The sequence below is a fragment of the Phalacrocorax carbo genome, chromosome 6, assembly GCF_963921805.1.
Source record: "Phalacrocorax carbo chromosome 6, bPhaCar2.1, whole genome shotgun sequence".
In the NCBI taxonomy this organism is placed as follows: Eukaryota; Metazoa; Chordata; class Aves; order Suliformes; family Phalacrocoracidae; genus Phalacrocorax; species Phalacrocorax carbo.
In genome coordinates, this window is record NC_087518.1 from 6,683,525 (window position 1) to 6,693,979 (window position 10,455).

Below are 10,455 nucleotides of genomic sequence, written 5' to 3' on the forward strand. Positions count from 1 at the left end.
CTGGTTTTGTGTGTTAGGAAAGCGTCTCAAACAACACAGCGCACGATGTGCGAAGCCTCTGCCGAAAGGGTGCGAAATCCATTGTCTAGAGCTCTGCTACCCCATCACTTAGAATCTGGGTTCATGTTATGGGCTGCTGAATGTCATCGGCTCGGAGGCCGGGAGCCGCTGCGCCGGGCGGGGCGTTCCCGGCCCTTCGGGGGGCGGCTCCGCGCCGCGGGCAGGGCCTGGCCTCCGAGCGGCCGCCCCGGCTCCGGGAGAGGCCCAGCAGCCGCGCCCTGCCCTGGCCGGGTGCTGTAGGTGGCACTAGAGCCCTTCCCGACGCTGCCTTGGCGCTTCGAAGGGAATCTCATTTCAGATGCGAAGAGTCAGCTCACAGAGTACAATAAAGCGACTGCTTCTGCAGGTGATGATTTTGTTTTTTCCCCCTTTCCTGTTTGTAGGAGGAAATGCCTGGGGAAAAAAAAAAAAATTAATCCAGGGAGACCTTAGGGTTTAACGCAGGATTATTCAGAAACTATAACGTCAGAAAAATTTTCTTCAGTTTTTCCTTAAGCAACTTGCTCGGTGTTGGAAAATAATTTTCAGCTACCCTTTTGTAGCAAAATGCTGTTTCTTATTGTCTTGTAAAAACGTTTTGTGCCAAACTCACTTTCTAGCAGTTAATGCAGTTCATGTTCTGTTACAAAGTCCTGGTTTTTTCACTCATGCAACACATCACCCAGCCTTGCAATATATCGCGCGCCTTCCGCTACCTAATTCTCCCATATAGTTTATAGATCTCTGCGGGGTGTGTGTGTGTATATGTCTCTCAGTGAAAATGTAGACCCCTGATACTCGGAACATAGTTAGAAAATACTTTAAAATGGTGGAAATTAAAAAAAAAAAAAAGGTGGAAAATGTGGAAAAAAAAAACACAACCAAACCACCCACACCAAACAAAACAATTGCCATGAGAACGTCTGTTCTTAAAGAAAAATAATTGTGTTTTGCAGATTCCCCCTTTTCCATTTTCCAAACTTATCCCACAGTTGGTCATTAAAAATGGAATTGATTGACTTTTCTTTGCAGCTTTGAAAACCTTTGAGCTGATGCCGGCCGCCCCAGGGAGGGACGCGGTGCCCTGCGGTGCCCCCGCCCGTCGGTTAAAGCCGGTGGAGTTGGTTTCCCCACGTGCCGTCTGACCCGCAGCTTTCAACAGCTGAGCAAAACAAAAATAAGCTTTAAATGTTCAGACAGGATAGTAATTGTTTGAATTACGGTGCAAGAAGGATGGAAAGCAGGTGAGCTTTGTAATATGGCGGAAGTGCTGAAAGAAGGCAGAGGCTCTCCCTTTCCGTGGCACAAGACAAATACATCCATCGTTACCTTTGGCGTTTGATTTGGGGCTCTTTGGGCTCCTGCTGTGGGCGTATGTGTTAAAACCTGGAAACTATCATTTTCCTTTCGGTGGTGCGTTTTCCTTTCGGCTGTGAAGGGAGGAAGGCTGCTGTGGACGGTGACGGTCAATAACTGACTGCTACAAGTTGGCATCTCTCTGCTGGCCTCTGTGGGTCTGTGTCAGGTGGGGCGCGTGGGCAGATCCTGACCGTGCAGTGTAGCGTGGCAGAGGCTGCAGCTGGGGTTATCCCTGTTCGGCATTTGATTTTTTTGCATCCTGCAGATAATTAAAATTCTCATCACGGTCATGTGTCAGGTGTGGGAACCTGCCCTGCGCTTGGGATGGGCAGGAGGCGGCTGATGGTGTCTGGATGGGGAGGGGTGATCACGCTGGCCAAGGCTTTGCGAGGATGCTGGGTAAGAGGGTGCAAGCACGGCGGTGACCGCTGTTGGACGTCGCTCGTTACCCCGTCAAGGACTTTGCACATCAGCCAGTGAAAAGGCCTGTGTATCGAGTTCTGAACTGTTTCTTCACCAATTACCACGCGAAAGCCTTGATAGTGTAACGAAATGTGCCTCCTACCTGTCGCTTCATCTTTGTCAAACTGACCGGGTGTTTTTAGTTTGTTATGACTGGGAGAACTTCAGCAGCATCAGAAAAGTGAGCAAGCTTGTCTCTGGTGTAAAAGGCTCAAAGACAGAATGGATGCTGTTAAATAAAGACATTTCAGATGAAAATGTATGTGGAAGAAAAACCTCGCGGGCCAGCTGCGCCCTCGGCTCTGTCTTCATTTGGGACTCAGTGGGGGATGAGAAGCGTTGGAACTTTTCTTTGCTAGACATTTTTATACTTAGTAAAGTATTCAGCCTTTCTTATAATTTATTCATTGTGGTCTAGCATAGTCTAAAATACCAGACCTTGCCTCTCTGTCCCCTTACATACACAATCTTTGATGCCTCAATTCATTATTTAAGCAGCCTGCATTCTGAGCGCCCGCCTCCCCGGTACCTTAATGCTATCGGTTATTTGCGTATCTATGTCAGCAGCTTTCCAGCGGGCGAGGGGCTGGGTGGGTGCTCTGGCCCCGCTGCCCTCACCACCTGTGCCCACATCCACTCTCCTGCTTGGCAAGGAGCGGAGGGCTTCGCAGCGAAAGGAGCTGGGCACCCACAGCTCGAGTGCTCCAGCTCCGGCAAAGCACTCGAGTGCACCCTGAAGTGATGCTTGAACGTGCGTTGCTTTGAAGCCTGGGAGCTCGCCTGAGTGAGAAAAGAGCCCGGTGGCACTTCAGGTCGGGTGGGGGGAACGGGGCACCGCGGCTCTTGGGACCCAGACGAACCCGGCTCCTGCTGGGACCTGGAGCCCCGGTGCATCCCAGCGCGTCCCGCGGCTGCGTTAGCGTTGGTGAAATGCAGGGGATTCCTTCGATGGAGGCGCACTTGGAGCGTAAAGTATTCCCTGCCTTGTCATTAATTGCAAAGGTGGATAATTGTCAACAGGAACAATTGCAGCTGAGAAATGCGCCTGAACGTTTTGAAGCCTGAGCGAAGCTTTGATTTGAGTTTTTGCGAGCAATCTGTTTGCTCCCTGGGTAAGGCGTTTGAATCGCTGCCCAACGTGCCATTCTCCGCCCTGGTTTCTGTGCGCAACATCGGCAAGAAGGGTCTGCATCTGGGGTCGGTGAGTCCGGAAGGCGTCACCGTGTTCGTAACACTGCATTTTCTTTAGTGAGGGAAAAGTAGTTAGTTCAATGCAGAATATTAAAACATTTCATTTAAAAAAAGTAGTACTTAAGTAAATTAGGAGGAACATAGATATGCCAGATCTCCTTCTAATGCCCTTGGTTGCAAAGCTGCCCTGGATATTATCTAGTCAGTGTTTTTAACCTTCCACCCAAAGAAGAACTTGGGAATATGTGACCTTTTAATGCATGCTTCAAAAATCATATTTCTGAATGGTAGGTAATAAATCAATTATTACTTATTTAATAACCATAATGTTTTCCTTTCGAGTCAGGAACTCATGAGAAAGTCTAGGATTAAAAAAACCAAATTGACAGCTTTCTGGTCATTTAATGTAAATTGTATTTTATTGATCAGATTTGAAAGCATTTAATATTAGCTTCGTGCAATGACATCAATTGAGGATGCTGTTGTCAATTTGGGGAAATAGTGGAAAGCTCAAACCCCACCTGCATGGCAGGAGCTTGATCTCAGCAGCAGGGACTCGGCCGAGGACATCCCGGATCCCACCGACTAAGTACTCAGCTAAAAAATGTTGCCTTACATTTTGAAAATGTTAAACAATTTTGCTTATTTCTAAGGCTTTCCGGGTTCTGTCCCCTCCTGATAAAACAGTGTTTACTTGTTCTCATATTTGCTTTCGAACAACTCTCCAATATCATATTTACGCAGTCGATACTCTTCTGTTGGCAGATTATTTTTAATAGAGCAGTTTATTAAACCATGTTTTATGAAGAAAAATCGAGCTGCATCAGAGCACTGCTGTACAGGAAAGGTTCCTCCTGAATGCAGTAATATAGTGACTTGCTTATCGCATTTTGTGCTTGGGACATTTAAAGGAAGAAGGATAAAAACGAACGCAACTGCGGATCCGGTGTAGATCCTTGGGCAAATCCTGCTGTGGGCGAAGCCCTGCTGGACATGGACACCTTGTGAAGCCAGTACAGCACGTTCCTCGCGGCTTTGTTGTCCCCCGGCATATCTTTCCATCACTTTTTAGATTCCCGTCACCCAAGCTGTTCGTTCTTTTTTAAGTTTGGGGTTTTCCCCCCCCCCCCTTTACTAAGAAGAGGTGTCTGAGTTTCCCTCCCTGGGGGCAGGTGTCATTTTACCCCCAGTATATCCTGTTATTTGTCTCCTCTTGCAGGTAACCAGACCCGGACCTGGACTGCGTCTTTTTGGTGGGTTTGGGGTTTTTTTTGTTTTTTTTTTTTTGTTACACTTTGGATTTTTGCTGTTGGTCTGAGCTGGAGGATGGGTCTGGCACTGCCTGCACAGGACGCCCCAACTCGCCCCTCTGGGACTTCGGCGGCCCTAAGGTTGCATCGGCGGGGCTGATGTCATTTTACACGGCGACACCTCTCCTGGCAGCCACTTTCCCAGCCATCACTTCGCAGAGGAAAGTTTTGGCAGGGCTGTTGCAGGCAGCTCAGTTTCATTTTGTTCTTTTTCACTATTCATTATTATTGGAAGCTGTTTCCAATCAATTAAAAGACTCACACCGAGGAGTCGGGTTGCATCGTGCTCTGGGTGTGTTTCTTTATTTTTCTCTGTGTCTGTTCATGCAGATTTCCTGAACCCCTGGCCTTTTTTTAGCTTCTCTCTAGTATTTGACATCTATTCTTTGTGTGCTTTTCTAGCTCATTAATTTCTTAAACATCAACATTGATGCAGGTCTTCGATCCTCCTAAAAATTAACCAGCTATGCCTGTCTCTTAACCAGTTCTTGAGCCATGGCAGTATATCTTCTCTCCTGGACACTTCAACTCATAAACTAACCCTTGCCAGTGCCTTTGCCTAAGGCATTTTTAAATGTCATATGATTTATAGGTGTGTTTCCATTATTATTTTGCAGATTAACTTGCGGGAAGGTGCAGTTTTCCTTTACAGAAATATATTGCTCACCTAGGTGTGTGTAACTTTTAAGGACTGCTTGAAATAATCAACTTCTTTGTGCGAGGAAAAAAAAATCACGGCTGGGAAATGGATTTGTCCTGAGTATTTCTCAAAAAAGGGGAACACCTGATTTGAATGAGAAGGGATCTCCGCGCTACCGCCTCAGCATCTCTCCTTGCAGGGCTTTGAGGTGAAGCCGTCTGGCCCTGATAACCTGCGCTTTCCTCTCTGCTCTGGCTCGGGTGATGCTGCACCCCTCTTCCGCCAGAGATGCCTGGGCAATGCCAGGTCTATGATCTGAATATCCTCATTTACAGGACTGCTTGATTCCTGTCCCCATTCCCAAATGTATGTTTGGTTTTTGGTTTTTTTTTTAGGGTGATCTCTTCCTATGGGAGGTAAGTTACATCGCTGTGAGGTACTGCAGCCCCTAAAACCTAGTGGTCCAGGCAGAGTTTACCACTAAACTTCGGTCCCCGGGAGATGGGAGCTTCTCTCCCTGGAAGGAGCCCTTCCAAAAGCTGCCTCTGAGTTGCTAAGAAACAGCTTGCCACTGTGGCAAGGGCTGTAATCAGTCGTATACAGGTAATTATAAGTCACTACTGCTTTATTACTAACTGTTGGTTGATTTTTTTCAAAAATAATTTTTCTCTCTGTCCCTGGAGCCAACCGTACAGTGCCCCTGGTACATCCGCATCAATTATGCATCGTCTGTGTGATTTTTCTTCCTCTGGAAACTTGGCTTCCAGAGGCTCTTTCTGGTGCTCTAGCCATGACCTAACCCTCCTTTGCTGAATAATTCCTACCGAGACAACACAGTTTCCCCGCTGTGTTTTCCACGCTACCGTGTTTCAGCAAGGCAAATAAATCAGGCTGTCTCCCATCACCTGGCAGCCTTGTTTGCTCAGTGTTGCCGTTCCATTTCTTGCTTTATTGAATAAGTATGTATTTATGTACCTCGTGTCCTTTTTCTGCCGGCCCATTTTTATTGAACTTCTCTATCGGCCGCACAGTGGGGTTTTCCTGACAGGGTTTTGGATCTTAAAATGCTATTTCTTCAGACCAGCTGTCACTTCTGTCCTAACCTTGTCCCATGAGATCTCTGTGCATCACTTACGTGTCTAGTTCTGCCTGCCTCATCTAAGTGCCCCCTCACCTTCTCCTCAGCTTTTTTTTAGTTTTAATACCTTTGTACATTAAATCTTACTGTTTTTTTTTTTCCTCCCCCTTCTCTTCAGTTAAGGTGACCGTCATCTTTTTGTCATGCTCCCAAAAGCAGCACCCATACAAGCAGGGGCAATGCTACTGCACCGGCCCCAGCCTTAAGCCTTTTCCCTAGTAATAGAAACACAGACTCCAGCCACAGACCTATGGGTTTATTTTAACACACATCAGTCTGCAACAGAGCCGCAGGGTGCTGCTCCCAGGGCAGCGAGCTGCAAAGAGCTCACGGCTGGGCAATCGGAGGGAGCCGCGTGCTCCGCTTTGCTGGAGCAAACACCCAGCAGCAGCGTGGGAAAAGATGTGCGAGCGTTAACCCCGCAGCGGGGATCTGCTCTCAGCCAATGTTATCCCCCACCTAATGAGCTCAAACTTTAGGACCAGAGAGGAAGATTCTTCTGCCGATTCATGGCTTTGGGAACATGCCACTTGGTGGGATTTTCCCCCCACCCTACGTCCCCATTTCTCTCCAGAGGGGATTATGGAGCTTTTGGCATGTAGGAAAGCACGGAGACTTTTCCCCAACGGCTCGTATTGCTGCTTAGTGACTGCCTGCCAAACTCGATGGCGGGAGATGCTGAGATCTGTAGGGCTGAAAGTTGGCGTCTAATGAAGGAACGTCAGGATGCGAATGAGGTTTCTTGTCCTGCGCCGCCGAATGCAGGGATGTTATTTATAGCTGCTCACTTGCACCATAAGCACGTGTAGCGACTTTATTCTTCAGCCCCTCAGTGGAATCACAGATGACAGAAAGCACTGAAGATGTAATGACCCTTGAGGTGGGAGAAATTATTTATCAAACCATAGATAAGACGACTGTTATCTCCTGTACTGTGTTTAGGGCACCCAATCTATTGCAGATGTTACCATAGTCATGCTGTTTAATTTAAAATTGTCCTGCATTCCTTATGTCTCAAATTCTTTTCTTGGGAAACTAAATCCTTTCATAACCTAACTGCAGCACAGGAGATGAAAACGGCTGCTTCGTGGATGTATATGGCCATTCCAAGGGAGCTTTATGTAATTGTTTTTTAAATAGAAATTCTTGCTCTATTTCTTTGGTCTGGCCCATCCTGGTTTTGTCATTTGCCATATGTTTTCTGACATGTGCTCCTTGTCTAGCAATAAAAAGCTACCAAGAGTAAGAAGCCTTCGTTAATTTGTAGCAGGCATAGTAAGAGCTCTTCTCATTTCACTGGCTTTGCAAACTCAGTAGCAGATATAATATAATACAGGGATTATAAAGGAGTCTTACCATTGGTTTCCTGGAATAATTTTCTTTGTGTATGGGTCAAAAGGATAAGGATTAACAAAACTATTAGGTATTGGAGACGGCAGCCCGGTCTGTTTGCCTTTAGCTTTTAAAATCTCTCTTAAAAGGGCAGGTGGCTCTGGAGTGAGAAGACCTGCCAGTCTCCTGAATTGAACATGGTCCCTGCTCCCAAAAAACGCATTCGCTTCAGCAAATCTCTCACCACCAAAACCCCAATAGGTCTTTCTCCACTGAAATCAGGCAAGGATCCCAGCTCCATCTATGTATGAGGATGCTGATTTATACTTGCAAGGCATTATATGGTTGGTCACATTTTTTTATACGTGCATTCAGCTGCAAGGCCGAGCAGCGAGCTGTGAGCGGTTCTCCAGTGTGAGCTTTATTTATTACTCACCAATCACACATGAGCCCTAATTTTAGTTCTTCTCCTTCTGAGACAAGGTTTTGGAAGCACTTAAAGGATGTCAAACACATGCAGCTGGAGATAGCTCTGGGCATTAATTTCACCCACACCTTTGTCAGTCCTCTGGTGAGACCCATCATACAGGGAGAGGGGCCATTTACCCACAGAACCTGAACCTCGTGGTGCTGTGCAAATCAGGGTGTTTTCTATAAAACAATACTGCACAGTGATAATCAGTCACACACTAATGGAGTGGCAATCAAAGCTGTCAAGGAAAATGATCTACATGCAATGGCTTGATTATATTTGTCCTGAGATACTTTTATGCTAAAGGATTTTCAAGTTTTAATCAGTCTGCATTAACTGTGATGCTCTTGCAGTTGATCATGGAAAGAAAGCAACTGTTGATTGTACTAAAAGCATTAAGTGACCTCTGCTAATTAAAAGATAATGTCAATGCAACTGAGTGGAGTGCTTGGGTCTTTAGCCTTTTAGATAGACATTAAATGAAAATCAAAGAGTTTGTAGGAAATAAATGTGGTAAAGGTAAGAGGCTTGTTTGTGGAAATAGCAGGTCATGCTTCAGTAAAAGTTATTTAGTCCATTAATAATACCTAATATGCCATATAACCAGCAATTTCTTGAAAAAGACCAAGCTTCCTCCCCAGTTGTGAGATGTCTTTGCTTACTCTACCTCGCATGGAGCATTTCGCTTGGGAAAGCCTATGATATAGTGAATCCAGTGAGTGTCTCTGTCCATAAATAAACTGAATGCATTTTCTCACAAATGCATGTCACCTTTTAAATGACCCAGACGTTCAGTGTTAAGGTCTGTGTTCAGTAATCATGTAGTCAGTGTCTACAAATGCAGTCTTACTTGCCTTTTTTCATTAATCTCAGTGTCTGGGAGAGAAATCGGAACAGGTAGAATAACTATGTGCAAGCACATCCCTTACTCCTTGGAGACTGTAAATGGTAAACAACCTCTTCTGCCTTCTACATTTATATCGATGCAGGATGAAACCCCTTTGGACAGAGAAGCAATGGCACAAAATCTGTATGAAATTGCCTGAAGATGCTGCCTACCATTGTCCTCCAAGGAGCTGTGGTGGCCAGAGAGCTCTTGGAGGAGATGCCAAAGCAGTTGGTAAAAGTTTGGTATAGTTTTTCAGGTTTGTACCTCACCCTTTGACTCCTTCCTCTGTGAGTAGAAAGAGAAGGGACAGTTAAAATAATTCTTTTCTGTGTGGAAGAAGTTACATCACATGAAGGAATATAGAGGGGAACATAATGGTTCAAATTCTGTTATTTGAAAATGAAGTTGGCTCCATGCATAAAGGAGAGGCTTCACGGGGAGGGGAGGTCTCTGCCTTTCTTCGGATTAAAAGAAATGTTCTTAAAACCGAAGGTAATCTCTTCCCAGGCAGTTTGTAACCGAGCTTCACAGCTGCCAAATTGTATTTGATCACATTCGGCGTCTCCAGCTGAGGAGGTTGCAGGGTGAAGAGCAGCCACATCACTGGGGTGTTAAGGCATCCGAGCCAGCCCTGGCCTCAGAGGTTCCAACCAAAGTGTCTTCCCAGGCAGAAGATGCTTGATCTGCCACTGTACTGAAAGCTACAGGAGGAGGTGGGCTGAGCCTCCATTGTCCTGCTGATCTTTTGGCCAGGAAGCCGGCGCTGGATGAGCTTGTGAGCTACAGACCCAGCCACTGCTGCTTATGCGAAGACTGTAGTGTCTGTGCCTTTCATCCCATCGCACCGTGGGTAAGAGACCCCCTTCGCTGGCCTGTGGGCCCTCCTGCCCCCTGCGACAAGCGTGCGAGGCCAGCCGGCTGCGGGGACGGCACCTTGTGCATCACCATATGATAGTCACCTTGGACGAGGCAGCTCTGTAATTGTCTCTGACAAATGCAGCTTGGGCTGATCGGTACCGACTACGTCAGGCTACCCAGAGTAGGAGTTATGTGCAGCTCTCCGCTTGGTCGTGCTCAAGAAAGTCAGAGGCACAGACTTGTTTTAGGGTAGGTGGTACAAGGGCACCTTGAGCAGCAGCACCAGCGCTGTGTCCAGCACCCTGCCCGCGAGCTGAGAGGGCTGGTTGCTACCGAGCATCATTCCAGAGCCAGGGGTGTCCTGTCAGTCAAAGAGGGTAACAAGATGAGGGGGAGATTTTCAAACAAAAACCAATTATTTTTCTCAGTGCCAGCCATGCGTCTTATAAAAAATATTGTCCCTCTGAAGGGAATTCTAAAAGGGAGGGTTTTGACACAAATATTCCCTTTACAGAAGCTTCTTCCCTGCCCCGTCCAGCCTCTTGGCAGCAGGAAGTTACATCTACTGATGTGAAGTGCCAAGAACTTTCACTCTGAAAACTTCCAACTTTGAAAAAACATGCTTTCTCTTTACCCTGAGCACTGACTGTTGTGGAACCCACCCCTTTGCTGCGCTGTGGTCAGAGGCCACTGCTGATGGGCGGATCTTTGGTCTCAGCAGTGCCTGATGTCTCGTTTCTCCCTTTGATGTTTTACAATAAGTTC